This window comes from Gorilla gorilla, chromosome 1 (genome assembly GCF_029281585.2).
Source record: "Gorilla gorilla gorilla isolate KB3781 chromosome 1, NHGRI_mGorGor1-v2.1_pri, whole genome shotgun sequence".
In the NCBI taxonomy this organism is placed as follows: Eukaryota; Metazoa; Chordata; class Mammalia; order Primates; family Hominidae; genus Gorilla; species Gorilla gorilla.
In genome coordinates, this window is record NC_073224.2 from 38,814,945 (window position 1) to 38,836,704 (window position 21,760).

General features: G+C 47.4%; 1 long non-coding RNA gene and 1 other non-coding gene across 2 annotated transcripts in view; both read left to right on the top strand.

Moving 5' to 3' along the window:
- Positions 1-7,082, top strand: part of LOC115931439 (uncharacterized) — a 113,495-nt gene extending 106,413 nt beyond the window's left edge. Inside the window, exon 11 of the long non-coding RNA XR_010134629.1 lies at positions 6,250-7,082. This is a non-coding gene — a long non-coding RNA (uncharacterized lncRNA). The remainder of the gene's footprint in view (positions 1-6,249) is intronic.
- LOC115932215 (U6 spliceosomal RNA) lies at positions 3,036-3,141 on the top strand. The gene has a single exon (XR_004068534.3). It is a non-coding gene; the product is annotated as a U6 spliceosomal RNA (small nuclear RNA).
- Positions 7,083-21,760: the final 14,678 nt, after the last annotated feature.

The window sequence follows — 21,760 nt, forward strand, 5'->3', positions numbered from 1 at the left end:
ACAGAGCAAGGGAGAGGACCCTTCTCTTGTAGTTCTTTTTTTCTTTTTCTTTTTTTTTTTTTGAGACAGCATCTCTCTCTCTCACACAGGCTGGAGTGCAGTGGTGCAATCTCGGCTCACTGCAACCTCTGCCTCCTGAATTCAAGCGATTCTCCCGCCTCAGCCTCCCGAGTAGCTGTGACTACAGTCATGCGCCACCACGCCTGGCTAATTTTTGTATATTTAGTAGAGATGGGGTTTCAGCATGTTGGCCAAGCTGGTCTCGAACTCCTGACCTCAAGCGATCCGCCCGCCTTGGCCTCCCAAAGTGCTGGGATTACAGGCGTGAGCCACTGCGCCCAGCCATTGTAGTTCTTTATATAGAGAAAAAAGTACTGATGACTAGTCCTTGTATCAGTGAAAACTGAGATGTAGAGCAAAGCGGAGCTGCCTATAGATCAACTGATTTTTTACCAAAATAAGGGAGGGTCCTTCCTGACAGGTTTGCTTGGGGACTGGGGGAGAGACTGCAGCTTATTGCATAATATCTGTTTCCCTCTTAATTATAAAACTCCAAGTTTATATGGAGCAAAGTACCCAGCTAACATCTACATTTCCAAGTGTTCCTGGCCACTGAGATATAAGGGAATATTATATGTAAAAATTTCAAGAAGTCTGCTGAGAGGGAGCTGACTCAGAGGGCCAACCTTTTGTTGCTTTGCTTGTCCTTCTCCCTTTGTCCTGCTGCCTGGAATGCAGACATGATGGCTGGCATGCCACTGCCCTCTTAAACCATGAGGTAGCCTTGTGGATGGAAGTCAGTGCTAAGGATGGTGCTGCAGAAAGCCAGAAGCAGCTTGGGTTCCTGCTAACTTCGTGGAGCCACTATTCCTGCCCAGAACTGTAGTCCCCTGGAATTCTTTTACATAAGAGGATAAACCTTGTTTTCTGTTGTATAAAGTCTAACTTAATCCTAACTGACAGATTCTGTTTGATAGAGGCACCTGGAATTTCTAGCTAGTCAAGGTCACCTGAGCCCTGTCTGCTCTATCTACCTCCTAAAGGCACATACCTAAGTCTTCCTGATAGTCTTTGCACAAGTTATATGATCACCTGTAGAAGGGTAGGTGTGGAGACTTTTTAGGTAATACTAAATGAATGCCTGAATTCTATTTTTTGTGGAACATGTATATTGAGCACCTACCACACACGAAGTACCATGCTAGATACACTCGGGTCTACTCTCAGGACACTTAAATAGAGCATTTTAATAGACTGACATGGCAATTTAAATAGAGTGAGATGGCTGGGTGCAGTGGCTCACACCTGTAATCCCAACACTTTGGAAGGCCGAGGCAGGCAGATTGCTTGAGGCCAGGAGTTTGAGACCAACCCGGGCAACATAGTGAGATCCCGTCTCTACAAGAAATTTTTTTTTAAAAAGTTAGCCAAGCTCAGTGGCATGTGCCTAGAGTCCCAGCCACTTGGGAGGCTGAGGCAAGAGGATCACTGGAGCCCAGAAGTTCAAGGCTGCAGTGAACTATGATCACACCACTGCACTCAAGCTTGGGCAACTGAGTGAGACCCTATCCTTAAAACAAACAACAAAGTGAGATGTGCACTGTAAGGGAGTACTCTAACAGAGGAGTTCCCTAACCTAGTCTTGTAGAAGGCTTGCAAGAAAAAACTGGAGCCTGTAGGGCAAGTAGGAGCCAGTCAGATGTAAAGTAACCAAATGAAGAGCTTTCTGTGGATGATACACAATCCTTTTTAATGGGCTACAGTTGTCTTTCCAAACAGGCTATGACCCAGCAGCTGATTCTTGCTAAGCTTGCAATGATCTTGCAATGATCAATACTGGTAGCCACTACATTACCGTACCCACGGTTTAGAAGGTAGTTTGTATTTTCCCTTCTTTTTCTTTTACCACAAACTTTACTCCCTCCTAGGGTCTAGAGTAAGGAAAAAAAAAATGTGTGTAGATCAGGAAGTCTGATTATGTACCAAGAGTAGATTTGGGGAAAATTCAGACTGGTTGTATCCAGATGGGTTTGCAGTCAGTATGTGGTCCTAGGCCTTGGTCTTGGCAGAGAGGCAGTGCAGGGCAAGGGAGTTTCCCCAGTGATCAGTGGTCTCTAGGGAACCCGTTTGACTTTGTCACTCTCAGACCTGATCAGATCCAGGCAGCTCTAGGTCTGCTGCTTCTGCCCTGAACCCAAGTTCTAAGTTTTTGTTTACATTCAAGATGAGACTGGCTGGGCACGGTGGCTCACGCCTGTAATCCCAGCACTTTGGGAGGCTGAGGCGAGTGGATCACAAGGTCAGGAGATCAAGACCAGCCTGGTTAACATGGTGAAACCGCATATCTACTAAAATTACTAAAAATTAGCTGGGCATGGTGGCACGTGCCTGTAGTCCCAGCTACTCTGGAGGCTAAGGCAGGAGAATCGCTTGAACCTGGGAGGCGGAGGTTGCAGTAAGCCGAGATCACGCCACTGCACTCCAGCCTGGGCGACAGAATGAGACCCCGTCTCAAAAAAAAAAAGATGAGACTGTTTTTGATTATAAGTAACAGAAACCAACTAAAGCCAGCTTAAGTACAAAAGGATAAGTCAGAGGACAGGTAAGGATTTTCTTTTTTCATCCAGTGGCAGGAAAGCAGCAATGTCGAATGAAGATATCAAAGTCATAAACTAGAAGGTATCAGGAGTCCCCAATCCACATGATAATGAATAAATAATGCTCGCGGCCAGACGCAGTGGCTTACGCCTGTAATCTCAGCACTATGGGCAGCTGAGGCAGGCAGATCACCTGAGGTCAGGAGTTCGAGACCAGCCTGGCCAACATGGTGAAACCCTGTCTCTACTAAAAATACAAAATTAGCCAGGTGTGGTGGCGGGTGTCTGTAATCCCAGCTACTTGGGAGGCTGAGGCAGGAGAATCGCTTGAACCTGGGAGGTGGAGGTTGCAGTGAGCTGAGATTGTGCCATTGCGCTCCAGCCTGAGTGACAGAATGAGACTCTGGCTCAATAAATAAATAAATAGATAAATAAATAGTGCTCGCTTTGGCAGCACATATACTAAAATTGGAACAATACAGAGAAGATTAGCGTGGTCCCTGCATAAAATAAGTTTTTTGTGTGTGTCTGGTTGTTTTGTTTTGTTTTGTTTTGTTTTGTTTTTTTGAAACAGAGTCTTGCTTTGTCGCCAGGCTGGAGTGCAGTGGTGCAATCTCAGCTCACTGCAACCTCCGCCTCCTGGGTTCAAGCGATTCTCCTGCCTCAGCCTCCCAAGTAGTTGGGACTACAGGCGCCCGCCACCAAGCCCGGCTAATTTTTGTATTTTTAATAGAGATGGGTTTCACCATGTTGGCCAGGATGGTCTTGATCTCTCGACCTCATGATCTGCCCACCTCGGCCTCCCAAAGTGCTGGGATTACAGGTGTCAGCCACCATGCCCGGCCAATAAAAAAATTTTTTAATTTAAAAAAGATAAATAAATAATTTGTAAAAGGCCAGGCACAGTGATTCATATGTTATCCCAGCATTTTGAGAGACTGAGGTAGGAGGATCACTTCAGGCCAGTCCTGGGTAACATAGTAAGATCCTATCTCTACCAAAAAATAGAAAAGTTACCTGCGTGTGGTGCCACATGCCTGTAGCCCTAGCTACTCAGGAGGCAAAGGTGGGAGAATCGCTTGAGTCCTGAAGCTTGAGGCTGTAGCAAGCCATGATGGCGCCACTGCACTCCAGCCTGGGAGACAGAGGGAGACTGTGTCCCTAAAAAATACATAAAAATAACTTCTCAAAAAAAGATATACACGTGACCAACAAATGTGGAAAAAAGCTCAACATCACTGATCATTAGAGAAATGCAAATGAAAGTCCGGGCACGGTGGCTCATGCCTGTAATCCCAGCACTTTGGGAGGCTGAGGCGTGCTGATCACCTGAGGTCGGGAGTTCAAGACCAGCCTGACCAACATGGAGAAACCCCGTCCCTACTAAAAATACAAAATTAGCTGGGCCTGGTGGCAGGCGCCTGTAATCCCAGCTGCTCAGGAGGCTGAGACAGGAGAATCGCTTGAACCTGGGAGGCGGAGGTTGTGGTGAGCCGAGATCATGTCATTGCACTCCAGCCTGGGCAACAAGAGCGAAACTCCGTCTCAAAAAAAAAAAAAAAAAAAAAAAAAAAGGCCAGGCGCAGTGGCTCACGCCTGTAATCCCAACACTCTGGGAGGCCGAGGTGGGTGGATCACGAGGTCAGGAGATCGAGACCATCCTGGCTAACACAGTGAAACCCCATCTCTACTGAAAATACAAAAAATTAGCCAGGTGTGATGGCGGTCGCCTGTAGTCCCAGCTACTCGGGAGGCTGAGGCAGGAGAATGGCATGAACCCGGGAGGTGGAGCTTGCAGTGAGCCAAGATCGTGCCGCTGCACTCCAGCCTGGGCAACAAAGCGAGACTCCATCTCAAAAAAAAAAAAAAAAAAAAAAAAAGACAAAAGAGAGAGATGCAAATGAAAACCACAATGAGATACCATCTCACGCCAGTCAGAATGGCGATTATTAAAAAGTCAAGAGACAACAGATAGGCCGGGCATGGTGGCTCACACCTGTAATCCCAGCACTTTGGGAGGCCAAGGTGGGCAGATCACTTGAAGTCAGGAGTTTGAGGCCAGCCTGGCTAACATGGTGCAACCCTGTCTCCACTAAAAATACAAAAATTAGCCAGGCACCATGGCGCACACCTGTAATCCCAGCTACTCAGGAGGCTGAGGCAGGTGAATTGCTTGAACCTGGGAGGCAGAGTTTGCAGTGAGCCAAGATTGCGCCACTGCACTCCAGCCTGGGTGACAGAGTGAGACTCTGTCTCAATAAAATGAAATTTAAAAAAGAAACAAGAGCTGCTGGCGAGGTTGTGAAGAAAAGCTTTTACACTGTTGGTGGGAATGTAAATTAGTTCAACCATTGTGGAAGACAGTGTGGTTCAGAGATTTAGAACCAGAAATACCATTTGACCCTGCAATCCCATTACTGGGTATATACCCAAAGGAATATAAATCACTTTGTTATAAAGATACATACACACATATGTTCATTGCAGCACTCTTCACAATAGCAAGGACATGGAATCAACCCAAATGCCCATCAATGATAGACTAGATAAAGAAAATGTGGCGGCCAGGCATGGTGGCTCATGCCTTTAATCCCAGCGCTTTGGGAGGCTGAGGCAGGCGGATCACCTGAAGTCAGGAGTTCGAGACCAGCCTGGCCAACATGGTGAAACCCATCTCTACTAAAAATACAAAAATTAGCCGAGTGTGGTGGTGCATGCCTGTAGTCCCAGCTACTCCGGAGGCTGAGAGGCAGAGGAATTGCTTGAACCTGGGAGGTGGAGGTTGCAGTGAGCTGAAATCATGCCACTGCACTCCAGCCTGGGCAACAGAGCAAGACTCCATCTCAAAAAAAAAAGAAAAGAAAAAGGAAAGAAATAAAATGTGGTACATATACACCATGAATACTATGCAGCCATAAAAAGGAACAAGATCATGTCTTTTGCAGCTATATGGATGTAGCTAGAAGCCATTATCCTCAGCAAACTAACGCAGGAACAGAAAACCAAACACTGTATATTCTCACTAGTAAGTGGGAGCTGAACAGTGAGAACACATGGACACAGGGAGGGGAACAGCACTCACTGGGGCCTGTTGGGGGTGGGCAGGGGAACGGAGAGCATTAGGGAAAAGAGCTAATGCATGCTGGGCTTAACACCTGGGTGATGGGTTGATAGGTGCAGCAAACCACCATGGCACACATTTACCTGTGTAACAAACCTGTGCATCCTGTACATGTACCGAGGAACTTAAAATAAATAAATAAAAGTTAAAAATAGGGGCCATGCGTTAGCTCCTGGTTTTGTTTGTTTGTTTTTTGAGACAGAGTCTCACTGTGTCGCCAGGCTGGAGTGCAGTTGACGCAATCTCGGCTCACTTCAACCTCCACCTCCTGGGTTCAAGCGATTCTCCTGCCTCAGCCTCCCAAGTAGCTGGGACTACAGGCGCCCACCACCACGCCCGGCTAATTTTTGTATTTTTAGTAGAGACGGGGTTTCACCATGTTGGTCAGGATGGTCTCAATATCTTGACCTTGTGATCTGCCTGCCTTGGCCTCCCAAAGTGCTGGGATTTATAGGCGTGAGCCACCGCACCCGGCCTCCTGGGTTTTAACATGAGCTCAGCCCAGACTGAATCTCTTAGTCTCAATTCTAGGTCGTGTGGCAAAGACACTTTGAGGAGCCCATCCTGGGATGAAAACCATGGCCAGGGAAGAGGCCACAGCAGAGAGGCAGAGCTGCTGAAACCACTTCTGCAACCACAAGGACAAAAGTGCACCTCATTGGTGAGGGAGCGCTGGTGCCTGCCCCCATGTGCACACAGCAGCCCATAGCTGAGGAGTCACAGAGCTCTTACCTCAATCCTACCTAATCAGTTCAGCCAGAACTGATCTCTCAGCCAAGTCTGTAACCTGGCTAGAATGTGATCTTCAAAATGTGATCCTAACCTGTTTTGTTCACTCCTATGACCCCAGCATCTAGAACAATGCTTGGCACCATTGGTAGGCACTCAAATACTATACTTGGTACATCAAATAACAAATTAACTTCTCCATTCTATGCCTTCTTGGAAGGGATACAGGATGGCAGCTGGGGAGAGGAGAGCACAGAAGAAAGATGAGAACAGGATCTTAGAAAACTTCTCTGGGGCATATTTGTAGGCCCTGACTTACCCAGATCCTTGGAACGGGAATTATGGCTTAGGGAGCAGTAGGCAAGCCCTGATCATGGAGCCTGGCAGACCCATTTATTCCTTCAGCAAGGATTTATGGAACACTTACCAGATGCCAAGTCCTGCTGTATTCTCAGCCTTGCCAGGCCTAGCTTTCATACTCTTCTGGCCCTGTGATTTCTGGCTAGCTGTTAGCCTCTCTCTCTGTTCATTCATTGGTAAATACATCACAGGGTTCTTGAGAAGATTAAATGACATAATATATAAAATACTTCCTTGTGCATAGTAACTGTCCTGTAAATATTTTTGCTGCAAAACATGGTTGTTGGGTTTTCTGTTGTTTTGTGGAGGGTGGGGAGATGGGGCTTAAGGTACAATTGTAACTGTGTAATTTACCACTGTCTGGGGTTCCTCCAGAAGATGGAATTGATCTGTATAATCACCATTTCTCGTGCAAGAATAGCCTTGCCTTCACCTGGTTGCTTTTATATGAAGGAAGTGCTCTCCTTTCCATAAGAGGGCACAGCTTCTGGCGCAGCAGCAGGAAGCTGTAGATGCGGCATGGGTTACTTGGGGAATAATCGGGTTTGCACAGCACCACACACCTTCCTACCCACATGGGGTGCCCGGGGTGCTGGTGTCGGCCTGGTCAGAGGGCAGGTGAAGCTAATGGCTGCCATGCAGTGAATTCACGGGGCTACCTTGTTCTACTTCTCTCTACCTCCTCCCTCCTGGCTTCTGGTCCTAGGTGTCTCAAGCACAGTTCAGCGTCTTTGAATCTCCATTCAGGGCCATCCCAGTCCCTCAGGTTCTCTGATATGAGAGAGAAGATCTCCCAGGCCTTCTTCCTCCAAGAGACCCCCTCTGTCCCCCCAACTCTCCCCCAGTTTGGCCTCCTAGGCAGACGGTTTTTGTTTGAGTGTCATCCCTCTCCTCCGGACGCCCCATCATTCACCTTCAGCATTTAGGAACACAGCAGCAATCTAAACCAAATGGAGAAAGCAGGAGAAATTTTTAAAAGAAAGAAAAAAAAGGCCAGGTGCAGTGGCTCACACCTGTAATCTCGGCACTTTGGGATGCCAAAGTGGGTGGATTGCTTGAGGTCAGGAGTTTGAGACCAGCCTGGCCAACATGGCGAAACCCGTCTCTACTAAAATACAAAAATTAGCCAGGCATGGTGGCAGGCGCCTGTAATCCCAGCTACTCCAGAAGCTGAGGCAGGAGAATCGCTTGAACCTAGGAGGCGGAGGTTGCAGTGAGCCCTGGGATGGAGCCACTGCACTCCAGCGTGGGTAACAGAGCAAGACTCTATCTCAAAAAAAAAAAAAAAAAAAGAATAAAAAAGAACAGATAATTTCAAAAGGACATTAAGCTCTATTCAGAGACACAATCTCCAATCAACAAAACGAAAGGCGAGCGTTGCCCCACAGGGACTGGCTGAAAGGCAGCCTGGCGGTGAGAGCGTTCTGGAGCTGGCTTCTCACACTGGGGAGGGCGCCCTCCCAGCAACCAGCCCCACCCGACGGGATCAGGCAGGACCCCACCCGAGGCTACAGGGCTTTGGGCTTCCCTGCTGAGGAGTTTCCTCCTGACACAGCTTACAAAGTCTCCCTCACAGGGGTAACAGCAGGACCGTGCTTGGCTGACAGAATGCTTTGGCAGAAAACTGCTGTCTGAGTCAGCCCTGAGAAATAATTAACCCTCATGATGTTTCCTGGAGGACTGAAGAGGGTTGGGTGTGGAGGATACAGGGAGGGCCTGAAGAGCTGGGCTTCTGAAGGGGAGGGAGTGCCTGGGCCTTCAGGCCTGGGCCTCCAGCAGCCTCACCTGAGGTGCCAGGACCCCCCAGCTAGCTCACACCTGCTCTCTGGGCCTCAAGATTGCTCTGGGGAGGGCAGAGAGAAGACTCTTACTTTTCTTCTTTTTTTTTTTTTTTTGAGACAGGGTCTGGCTGTCACCTAAGCTGGAGCGTAGTGGTGCAATCATAGCTCACTGCAGCCTCAGCCTCCTGGGTTCAAGTGATCCTCCCACCTCAGCCTCCCAAGTAGCTGGGACTACACACACACACCACGTCCAGCTAATTTTTGTACTTTTTGTAGAGACAGGGTCTCGCCATATTGCCCAGGCTGGTCTCAAACTCTTGGGCTCAAGTGATCCGCCTGCCTCAGCCTCCGAAAGTGCTGGGATTATAGGTGTGAGCCACCATGCCTAGCCTTTTATTTTTTATTTATTTTTTTGAGACAGTGTCTCTTATGTTGCCCAGGCTGGAGTGCAGTAGCATGAACATGGCTCACCACAGCCTCAATCTCCCAGGCTCAAGCTATCTTCTTGCCTCAACCTCCCAAAAGCACTGTGATTACAGTCATGAGCTGCCACACCCAGCTAGTACTTTTTTTCTTTTTTCTGTAGAGACAAGTTCTTGCTATGTTGCCCAGGCTGGTCTCGCACTTCTGGGCTCAAGTGATCCATCCACCTCAGCCTCCCAAAGTGCTGGGATTATAGGCGTGAGCCACCGGCACCCTGCCTGACCCTTACTTTTCTAGACACTCTTCCTGGAGGCCTGTTTCCATTCAGGGCCTTTTTGTAACATGTAAGTCAGGCAGATCACTACGCAGAGTTGCTCACTGTGTGCTGCTAAGTGTGGTACGAAGAGCTCAGAGAAGACACAAGTAAAACATAAGATCCAGACTGGGCCTCAGGGAACTCACCACCTGAGCAGAGAGGGGAGACATGAAAACCCATTCAGTTAGATGGCCTCTGCTGGTCATGTGTTCATACATCCAGTGTGATAGGGGAAAAGAGATTTTCTTGAGCCTGAGCAGATTACTTTACACATTTAGACTGGGGGCTCAAACACTTGCTAAGGTAATAATGTTGCTTGTGATTCATATTGGTTCTTCCTTCTTTTTTTATTTTGAGACAGAGTTTCGCTTTTGTTGCCCAGGCTGGAGCGCAGTGGTGCAGTCACGGCTCACCGCAACCTCCGCTTCCCGGGTTCAAGCGATTCCCCTGCCTCAGACTCCCGAGTAGCTGGGATTACAGGCGCCTGCCACCATGCCCAGCTAATTTTATATTTTCAGTAGAGACAGGGTTTCTCCATGTTGGTCAGGCTGGTCTCAAGCTCCTGACCTCAGGTGATCCGCCTGCCTCAGCCTCCCATAGTGCTGGGATTACAGGCGTGAGCCACCACACCCGGCTGGTTCTTCCTTCTAAGAAGCCTCCAGAGCTCCCTGCCTGTGTCTTTCTGAGAGTCGGTCAGATGCCCCTCTTTCATTTCCCTCCATTCCAAGGCCAAGATTTCTCATCCTCATTTCACAATCGGGAAAGTCAAGACCCATGCCGCAGGCTGGCCTGCCAGGCAACTGGCCCGAGGTTTACACACACTCAAAGATGCAGCCGAAGATTTGAAAATCCCCCTGGCACATCCGTCTTCATGCACTGAATGTATTCATTGAGTTTTTAATTGTTCAGAGCACTCTTGGAAGCGGCCGAGTCCAAAGAGAATTGGAGGCTGGCAGACACGGTGCTGGGGCTTTCTCTGGATCGTATTGGTGGGACAGGATACTGTGGCATGCTAACTCAGCAGTCAGCAAACTGTTTTTGTAAGGGCCCAGATAGTAAATAGTCAGTATTTTAGGCTTTATAGGCCAAATACTGTCTTTGTCACATTTTCTTCTTTGTTTTTGGTTGTTTGTTTTTGAGATGGAGTGTCGCTCTGTCGCCCAGGCTGGAGTGCAGTGGTGCCATCTCAGCTCACTGCAAGCTCCACCTCCTGGGTTCACACCATTCTCCTGCCTCAGCCTCCCGAGTAGCTGGGACTACAGGTGCCCGCCACCACACCCTGCTAACTTTTTGTATTTTTAGTAGAGACGGCATTTTACCGTGTTAGCCAGTATGGTCTCGATCTCCTGACCTCGTGATCCGCCCACCTCGGCCTCCCAAAGTGCTGAGATTACAAGTGTGGGCCACCGTGCCCGGCGTTTTTTTGTTTGTTTTTTGTTTTTTGTTTTTTTAACTATGGTATAACTGGGCATGGTGGTTGGTGCCTGTAGTCCCACCTACTTGGGAGGCTGAGATGGGAGGATTGTTTGAGCACAGGAATTTTAAGCTTCAGTGAGCAATGATCACACCGCTGTACTCTAGCCTGGTCAACAAAGTGAGACCCTGATTCTAAAACAAACAAAAACCAAAAAAAGCTGGGCTGGATGCAGTGGCTCACACCTGTAATCTCAGCACTTTGGGAGGCTGAGGTGGGTGGATCACTAGGTCAAGAGATCGAGACCATCCTGGTCGACATGGTGAAACCCTGTCTCTACTAAAAATACAAAAATTAGCTGGGCATGGGGTCGCATGCCTGTAGTCCCAGCTACTCGGGAGGTTGAGGCAGGAGAATCGCTTGAACCCAGGAGGCGGAGGTTGCAGTGAGCTGAGATTGTGTCAACTGCACTCCAGCCTGGTGACAGAGCAAGACTCTGTCTCGGAAAAAAAAAAAAAAAAACACAGACCATACCATGGCTACATTTGGCCTGTGGGCATAGTTGGCTGACCCATCTGCTAGATGAATAGATACAAGATCCAGATTTGGTAAAATGTAAACACTTTAATCCAGGACAAAGCAGTCTTCATGCACATGAGACAGTACTATAATGCCTCTGTTAGACTCCTAGCTCTGCCACAGACTGGCTATACAATCCTGGACAAGTTACTTAACCTCTCCAGCCCTCAGTTAGCTTGTCAGTGAAACTGGATTGATAATTGAAGCTCCCTTATAGAGTTACTATGAAGATGAAATGAGATGGTGCACAGAAAGCTCTTGGTACGGTGTCAGGCACATGGGAAGATCACAGTAAATGTTAGCCTCTACACAGATCAGGAATGAAGGAATCCTGAGGAAGACACCATCAAGGTTGAAGCTGCTGGAACTCCAAGATGAGGTTACATTCAAATGTGTTTTCTCAGCCTGGAAAGCCTCTGGAAGCATGGGGGCTGTTAAGAGCAGATTGCACATTGCTTGGTCCCCTTGCCCTGGGCTCCCGGGTAGGCAGCCAGAAACCCCTGAGCAAACTGGTATTAGCTCAACTGTTTGAACCCTGACAATTCAGCCCGCTGCTCCCCCTGCCCCTTGGTCGGGAGCTTCCATGCAGGGAGAGGCTGCCACCCACCAGATAGTGTTCCCACCAGGCAGGAGAAGTCAGGGTGGCCAGATGGTCAGGAGGGGCAGATGACAAGGGAAGCCACAAGAAAGAGAGTCTGTGGCTAGATCGGAGGTGCTGAAGCCAGCCCCAGAGCAGGACAGTCACCTGCTGTCCACAAACATCCTGCTGAGGGAAGTTCTTCTTTGCCCCGATGGGTGTGATAGTTGGCAACATGGCTAGAAACAGACTGACAGCTGTGCTCACCCTGGCTCCTTGGCAGACATTGGAGAAATCAAGGATAGAGATGAGGATTCTGATACTCTCCCCTCAACACTGGAAATGAAAGGAAGCCTCCCAGCCCCCAAGTCCTCCCCGGTCTGTCAGCAGCATTTATGGAAGGCCCACTGTGTGCAAAGCCTGTACAATCAGGAGGGAGTTAAATGGGAAATTGAGGACCAGGCTCCACATGCCCATGGAGGGCTCGTGTGGAGCCTAAACATGAGACTGGCTCTCGAACACTTGCCAGGCGAACAGGATGGAGCCTGGATGTCCCAGCCAGCTCCACCACTGGCAGCAACTCCTTACAGGGTCACTAGGCCCTGACTGAAAGGGCACCAGCTGGCCGGGTAGTGGGTGGGTATACATTTGGTTTTAGAGAAAAACAACCACAGATCCAATTTCAAGGCTTTGAGTCTCACCAACCCCTCCTTCCAGTCTTTTCTGAATAGCGGCATTAACTGGGACCCCGAAGAAGGGAGGTGGGAAGCAGACACCCAGCAGGGCTCTGCAGGAATCTCCCTAAGCCCCACACCCAGCTCCTGCTGTCTGCGCAAGGGGCAATCATGACTTTCCTCTGTGGCAGGGAGAGAGTGGAATCTGTAGGAGGTTCCAGACCCAGCGACGACCAAGCCTGGGTGGTTCTGACACCAAGAACAAAACGCCTGCAAGATCCACACTGGGAACTCAACCAAGAAGAAAGAAAAGAACAAACAAGATCAATTTCTTCCCCACAGGAGCCAGAATTTTCCTAAGTCTCTACGAATGTTCAGAGACATCTTTATCTCTTGCAGGAACTCTACCTCCTCTCCTGTCTCACCTCCTCCTGAAAAAAGAGACGAAGTCCCATTCCCATCAAAACACCTCTGAGGTGTCAGCTTCAAATGATTTATGAATTACTTCTCCCAGCCTGGGTTAGCTTCAAAACTGGGAATGGGTCAGGGTGTCAGCATGGGAAGAACCTTTAAGAATGTCGGGCTTTTAGAGCCTCAAAGCCACAAATCTCTCAAATGGTGCCCTCTCCAACCCTGGGCACTAGGTCCGATGAGCAGGGGATGGAGGCATATTTGGACAGGGGCCTGCATCTGAGACCAGCCCCTGATACCAAACCAAATGTGTCTCTTGTATTTTTAACTGCAAGCTCCCACCACCCTGAGTGAGTTTTTCCCAAAGCAGTGGTGTCACAAGCAGCCATTCAGTTGGCCTTTGCAGTCATGCTGACCCAGGGGTACTTGGTCTTCATCGGATTCTCAGTCTAAGCATCAATCCTCTGACAGAGGGACCTACCCCAGGCACTTCCAGCTCAGCAGAAAGCACCCTGAGCTAATAAAGGAAGATATAATTTAGAGGTCATGCCCCAAAGCCAGCTATTTCTGACTGCAGATCCAGCTCCAACTAAAGCCAAGCCAAAAATTAACATTATTTTGCATTTTAAACAACTTACTAGTCTTTCAAAGGGTACTGATTGGTGAATAGCAATTTACAATGAAGTAATCAGTTGCAAACTACCAATAATTGCTATCACTTCAAGCGTGAGTTTTTCCCCTCCCCATTTTCTTCCCCCTGTTCTGTCTCTGTTTTTAAACCAACGAATATTTATCAACCTTCTTTTAGACAAGGTGTGAGCTAGGAGCCATGAGAGATAAAAAGATGCGGCTGCCAAGTATTTGCATGTGAGATATTCATAGTCTGGCTAGGGTAGTAACATGGTACACATGGGGAAAATAACCAAATGTCAAAAGACTGATAGGTGATGAATGTTGACTCTGTAAAAGTGAAAGTTACATAGAATGTTCAGGGAGCTTGATTTTAAGTTGCCTGAGGGTTGTAAACTACTTTCCAGTAAGGTGTTTTCCTCTACCAGTGCTTCCCAAACATAAAAGTCTATAAAATGATTTTTTTTTTTTTTGAGACAGAGTTTCACTCTTGTCGCCCAGGCTAGAGTGCAATGGCACGATCTCAGCTCACTGCAACCTCTGCCTCCTGGGTTCAAGTGATTCTCTTGCCTCAGCCTCCCGAAATAGCTGGGATTACAGGCACCTGCCACCATACCCAGCTAATTTTTTTGTATTTTTAGTAGAGACAGGGTTTCACCATATTGGCCAGGCTGGTCTCGAACTCCTGACCCTGTGATCCGCCCACCTTGGCCTCCCAAAGTGCTGGGATTACAGGCGAGAGCCACTGCACCCAGCAGTTTTTTTTGTTTTTGTTTTTGTTTTTTGAGACAGGGTCTCGCTCTGTTGCTCAGGTTGAAGTGCAGTGGCACAATCTTGGCTCACTGCAACCTCCATCTCCTGGGTTCAAATGATCCTCCAACCACAGCTTCTTGAGTAGCTGGCAATATAGGCAGTCGCCACCACACCCAGCTAATTTTTGTATTTTTTGTAGAGACGGGCTGCCCAGGCTGGCCTTGACCTTCTGGGCTCAAGTGATCTTCCTGCCTCAGCCTTCTGAAGTGCTAGGATTACAGACATGAGACACTGCACTCATCTATAAAATGTTGATACGAGTTCTATGAAAAAAATGTTCTGGCCAGGTGAGGTGGTTCATGCCTGTATTTCCAGCACTTTGGGAGGCCAAAGCAGGATAGTGGCTGGAGCCCAGGAGTTGAATCCAGGAGATCAGCCTGGGCAACACAGTAAGACTCTCTCTACAAAAATGTAAAAAACTAGCTAGGTATGGCGGTACACACAGGTGGTCCCAGCTACTTGGGAGGCTGAGATGAGACGATCACTTGAGCCCAGCAATTTGAGGCTTGCAGTGAGCCATGTTTGTGCCACTACACTCCACTGTACTCCAGCCAGAGTGGAAAAAAAAAAAAAAAAGACAGATTTCTTTTCTTTCTTTTTTTTTTTTTTTTGAGGCGAGTCTCACTCTGTCACCCAGGCTGGAGTGAAATGGCGCGATCTCGGCTCATTGCAGGCTCCGCCTCCCTGTTCACGCCAGTCTCGTGCCTCAGCCTCCCAAGTAGCTGGAACTACAGACGCCCGGCACCACGCCCTGCTAATTTTTTGTATTTTTAGCAGAGGCGGGGTTTCACCGTGTTAGCCAGGATGGTCTCCATCTCCTGATCTCATGATCTGCCCACCTTGGCCTTCCAAAGTGCTGGGATTACAGGCGTGAGCCACCGCACCCGGCCAAGAAAAGCAGATTTCTTTAATACACAATGTTGCAGAGCCTCCAAGAGCCAAAGTGCACTGTGAATCTGCACAAGACTGTGAATGTATGCAGCAGATTCCAGATTTAACCATGAAATAGCCCCTCCTCCATGCCCTTTTTCTCATAAGCAATACAAATTAGCATCTTTCTAGAATTGTAGTCCCAGAGAGTCTAAATAGTCTGCTTAGATGGCAAAAAAAAAAAAAAAGGGTGCTCAAGCCTCACTTTCTCCAACATTTTCCCCAAAAGTCCAGCCCATAGTGGATCTCTTTTCCTTAGATTTTCAAAAGAACTTTGGTATCGTCAGTTTAGCACCCAACTCCCGTCTGTCTTCTGCTTGTTTATATAGTTCCATGTCACTCATACCACCCCAGCTTGGTGCAGAACATATAGCAAGTGCTCACTAACGACAAATTACATAGTTATTAAATATGCTTTTTTAAATATTTATTTATTTATTTATTTTGAGACGGAGTCTAGCTCTGTCACCCAGGCTGGAGTACAGTGGCACGATTTTGGCTCACTGCCACCTCCACCTCCCAGGTTCAAGCGATTCTCCTGCCTTAGCCTCCTTAGTAGCTGAGATTACAGGCGTGCACTACCACGCCCGGCTAATTTTTGTATTTTAGTAGAGAGAGGGTTTCACCATGTTGGTCGGGCTGGTCTTGAACTACTGACCTCAGGTGATCTGCCCTCCTTAGCCTCCCAAAGTGCTGGGATTACAGGCATGAGCCACCACACGGGGCCTAAATATGGTTCTTATCTGCTTCTTTTTTTTTTTTTTTTTGAGATGGAGTCTTGCTCTGTCGCCCAGGCTGGAGTGCAGTGGCACAATCTCGGCTCACTGCAAACTCTGCCTCCTGGGTTCACGCCATTCTCCTGCCTCAGCCTCCCGAGTAGCTGGGAGTACAGGCACCTGCCACCGTGCCTGGCTTTTTTTTTTTTTTTTTTTTTTTTTTTGTATTTTTAGTAGAGACGGGGTTTCACCACTTTAGCCAGGATGGTCTCAATCTCCTGACCTCGTGATCCCAAAGTGCTGGGATTACAGGCGTGAGCCAATGCGCCCGGCTTATCTGCTTCTTATCTCGGGTAAGAGCAGAGCCTGGACTCTGGAGCCCGGAGTGCAGATACTGGCTCTGGCTTATTAACTGTGCAACTTTGGGAAGTTACTTAACCTCTCTGTTTCGTCATTTGTACCTTAGAATGTTGCTGTGAGCGTTAAACTACAGTGCCCAGCACACAGTAACAGTTTAATAGATGTTAGCTGTTTTTATTGCTACTCCTAAGTGTGTTCTACACCTGGTCACCAAGCAAAGAACAGAGCATGGCCAGTGCATGGAGAATCAGATTTCAAGGGCAGCCCATCACATGCTCACAAAACACAGGGATATTGTTTGTTTATCTCTTCTAAGATCTCAAGGCACTTAAAAGTCTCGACTTATCAATTTTCACAGGATTTTCCTGACATAGGTTGGAATCCATTATAGTCACCCTAGGGAGGGGTTAATGACCTGCTCAAGGTTACTTGCCAGGGTCAACCACAGGCTAGGAATAGAAATTGGCTCTGCAGTCACCCCTTTGTCTTAGTAACTTCCTCTCTATGTGGTTTTGGCAAAGACAAAACACCCAGGAGTGATGCAGCAACTGGAGTGAAGGTCAAAGAACAGCATCTGGGTTTAGCACAGCCTTGATGAGGCCTTTTTTCCCTTCATCCTCCCACAAGCAGGCTTGTATATCCAGCAGCCTCCTGTCCCTCTTTAAGCACCTCAAAATAGTATTCCTTGACCTCCCTTCATCCAAGAGATGCCAAGGAGGGCAACGCAGATGCATCCGAGATGCCAAAGAAAGGCTTTCACACACAAAGTGACTCCCTGCCCTTGGACGTGTTTGCATCCTCACATCCTTCTCATCCCTACGTTCCTACAACTACAGTCACACCAGCTCCTAGGCTCTGCCTTGGACAGAACCCAGTTTCCTGGAAGGAACAAGTTATCTGCAGTCGGCCCCCTGCCCCAGCATCCAGGGACCATATTGGCCACAGTCCTATTTACAGCTTCCAAAGCAGTCAAGTACAGAAAGCCATGTAACAAAGCGACTGAGAAGACCCATCCTGGTGTGTACATACGTGTGTGTTTTCAATCACCCCTCTGCCTTCCCTCTCCAGTTACTCAGATCTCCTTGCTTTCAAAATGAGAACAGTGAATTATTTATGGAGTAACATACTGCACTCAGGGTCTCCCATGATCACGCAGATTGTGACTGCCCTGGGGAATTCACTGCCTAAGTCATTCGGAGAGAATGGGCAAATGAGGCATAAGGTGGCAAGTAAGTGACTGTGACATAAGCTGGGGCTCCCTGGCTCTACGACTGGTTGGGAGAAGTGGTATGAGGAGGTGACAGACGACAAAGGGAGAGTCTGGTCTTCCTAAATCCCTGGTGGTAGCGATATGGAAGCAGGTGGGAAAAATATAATGAAAATATAAAAGAAACAATGAATTCCTGACCAAGCTGTCAGATAACCTCTGTTGTCACAACACAGGCCTGGAGTGACTACTGGGGAACCAAAACGTTCAGCTCTCTGCTTATGGTGAGCAGCATGCATAGGTAGATGACGGCTAGCAGTCTGTCCAGGGCTGAGACCCCAAGCCTAGGTATTCTATCCTTCATTGCCCACTTATTACCTCCAGCACCACTGGCCACTTCCTTCTTCTTCTTCTTCAATTTTTTTTTCTTTTTTGAGATGGAGTCTTGCTCTGTCACCCAGGCTGGAGTGCAGTGGGGCAATCTCGGCTCACTGCAACCTCTGCCTTCTGGGTTCAAGAGATTCTCCCACCTCAGCCTCTCAAGTAGCTGGGATTATAGGCACCCGCCATCATGCCTGGTGAATTTTTGTATTTTTAGTAGAGACGGGGTTTCGCCATGTTGGTCAGGTTGGTCTTTAACTCCTGACCTCAGGTGATCTGCCCAACTCGGCCTCCCAAAGTGCTGGAATTACAGGCGTGAGCCACTGCGCCTGGCCCAGTTCCTTTTTTCATACAAACTTTTTGCTCATTATTTCACTTGCAGGGCTTTCTGACTGCTCTTTATTGCTCTTTTTGTAGAGAATATCAAGAGGTATCTTTCCCTGGGTCTCTGACTTCTAACGTCTTACAAAATATGGTAGAATAAAGAAGAGATATACACAGTGCTGATTTTATAAGGGAATGTGCTAGAATGTTGTCCTGGAACTATGTTCTTATGCCACCCTAGAACAATGTTTCAAAATCTAATGTTTAACACTGATATTTAATATTCACATCAAATAATAAAAGCTGTTTATTTGCATTTATATACATTTTAAATACTTTCCTATATACCTTATTTTATCGAATTTAAGATAGCGCCAATATAAGTGGTACTTTTTACTTTTGTATTCCATCAAGAAAAACAAACCTCCACTGGTTGTAAGATACACCTGATTTCAGAGATATTAAAGTGGGAAAAATGCACACCTTAGAATTTATCAAAATTATGCTGAAAGGAATCTCATTTTCCTCAAGTTCTTGCCATAAATCAGAGAACACCACCCTATGTCTCTCCAAGTCTGATGTAAGGCAGCCTCCTTTAGAGCTGATATCACAGAAGAAAAATTAGGAGAAAGAAAAGCAAGGGGCCAGATGTGGTGGCTCATGCCTGTACTCCCAGCACTTTGGGAGGCCAAGGCGGGAGGATCATTGAGCCCAGGAGTTCGAAACCAGCCTGGGCAACAAAGGGAGACCCAGTCTCTACAAAAAATAAAAAAATTAGCCAGTTGTGGTGGCATGCGCCTGTGGTCCCAGCTACACATGAGGCTGACGCAGGAGGATCTCTTGAGCCCAGGAAGTTAAGGCTGTAGTGAGCCATGTTTGTGCCACTGCACTCCAGCCTGGGTGACAAAGCAAGACTGTCTCAAAAAAAAGAAAAAAAATAAGAGGAAAGGAGAGGAGAGAAGAGAGGAGAAGAGGGGAGGGGAGGGGAGGGCATGGGAGAGGAGAGGAGGAAAAAGAAAAGAAAAGAGAAAAGCAAAGCAAAGGGTGAGATGGATTTAGTGTGCAGATGTATGAGATACTTTATGGGTAACCGTGTCTATTCGTCACACCTCTGCTTCCTGGGTCTGCTGAATCATTCAGCTCATTATCAATGGAGAGGAATCAGGGCGAGGTTACAGGGAGAGGTGCCGTAGTCCACACCTGCAGCAGCACATGGACGGTGCCATGGAAATGCTTCCAGCAGTGGTCTGGGCAAAGGTTTCACGCAGAAGAGATTTGACCTGAGTGTGAAGGGTGGGAAGGCAAAAGCATCTCAGGATGGAACAAATGCAAGAAGACAGGAAAACAAGCAGCCTGAGGGGGCGGTGATGACTGCCTCTTTGGTGACAGCGGACAGTGGGCAACAAAGCTGGGCCAGACTTGGAGGTTGTACACAAATGGTTAAGGATTTTGGGCCATCTTATGCTGGCAGTGGGCCACCATAAGTTTTTCAAGCGTGGGAATAATTGATGCAAAACAGTATTTCAGGGGAAAAAAAAACACAACAGCATTTCAGAAAAAAATGAAAACCAGAATTTCCAGAAGACAAATTGGCAGTTCTGTATATAGTGAACTCAGTGAGAAGAGGCAAAAGTTGAAGGGATTAATGAAAATAAAAACTACCATTTATTGAGTGTGCTATTGACAGAAATAGAATTTTTTTTTTTTCCTTGAGACAGAGTCTGGCCCCATCGCCCAGGCTGGAGTGCAGTGGTGTGATCTCTGCTCACTGCAGCCTGCACCTCCTGGGCTCAAGTGAGCCTCAGCCTCTCCAGTCTCAGCCTCCTAAGTAGCTGGGGCTAGAGGCATGCGCCACCACACCTGGCTAATTTTTGTATTTTTAGTAGATATGGGGTTTCATCATGTTGGCCAGGCTGGTCTCAAACTCCTGGCCTCAAGTTGCCTGCCCTCCTCAGCCTCCCAAAGTGCTGGGAATACAGACATGTTGCCGTGGCTCCTGGCCAAGAAACAGAAAATTGAAAGAAAGAGCTGTTTTGAGATAGCAGTGCTAGAGATAATCAACTTAGATGATAAATTTGACAAAATAGAAGACATAGCCATTAAGTGGGTGGAGATACAGAAATGATGCTGGGAAAAAAAGGATAGAAAATCAGATTTAGGAATCATTTTCATAGAGGTGAACTTGAGTCGAGGGGTTCTAAAGTCATGAAAAAAGATGAGATTTAGCCTGGTATGGTGGTGCACACCTGCTGTTCCCAGCTACTAGGGAGGGTGAAGTGAGAAGATGATGTGAGCCCAGAAGTTTGAGGTTGCACTGCATAATGATCATTCCCGTGAATAGTCATTGCACTCTAGCCCGAGCAACATAGCAAAACCTCACCTCTAAAACAAAAAAAGAACAGGCCAGGTGCAGTGGCTCATGCCTGTAATCCTAGCACTTTGGGAGGCCGAGGCAGGCAGATCACCTGAGATCAAGAGTTCGAGACCACCCTGACTAATGTGGTGAAACCCCATGTCTACCGAAAATACAAAAATTAGCCAGGTGTGGTGGCATGAGCCTGTTATTCCAGCTACTTGGGAGGCTGAGGCAGAAGAATTACTTGAACCCAGGAGGCAGAGGTTGCAGTGAGCTGAGATCATGCTACCGCACTCCAGCCTGGGCCACAGAGCAAGACTCCGTTGCAAAGAAAAAAAAAAAGATGAGATTTAGCAAGAAGAAACTCTAGGACCTCAATTAAGAACAAAATTTTTAATTACAAAATATTTCACATATGCAGAATAGTACAGAGAACAATAATATATAACACTCCATGCCTACCACCCAGATATCCCAATGTCGTTCTTTTGATATATTTGCTTCAGATTCTTTTTTATATTTTTTTCCTAAAGGAACAACAAACATTACAGATACAATTGAGGCCATCTCCATTCCCTTCTCTCCTTCACTACAGATATGTACTATCCTTCTATTGCTCTGTGACCCTTCTAATTATTTTTGTACTCTTATGACATAGACAGAGCCAAAATATTATGCTAGGTGTAAATTAGGTATGGGCTCGGTGCAGTGGCTCACGCCTATAATCCTAGCACTTTGGCAGGCCAAGGCAGGAAGATTGCTTGAGCCCAGGAGTTCGAGACGAGACTGGGCAACATGGCGAGACCCTCTCTCTATAAAAAAATTAAAAATTAGCCAGATGTGGGGGTATCCACCTGCGGTCCCAACTACTCTGGAGCCTGAGGTGGGAGGATGGCTTGAGCCCAGGAGGTCAAGGCTGCAGTGAGCTATGTTCACACCACTACACTCCAGCCTGGGCAACAGAGTGAGACCCTGTCTCAAAAAAAAAAAAGTATGTACATGATCTATATCCATATTCTTTTTAAATTTACTTTTCTTTTATTCAATATTCATATATTTTA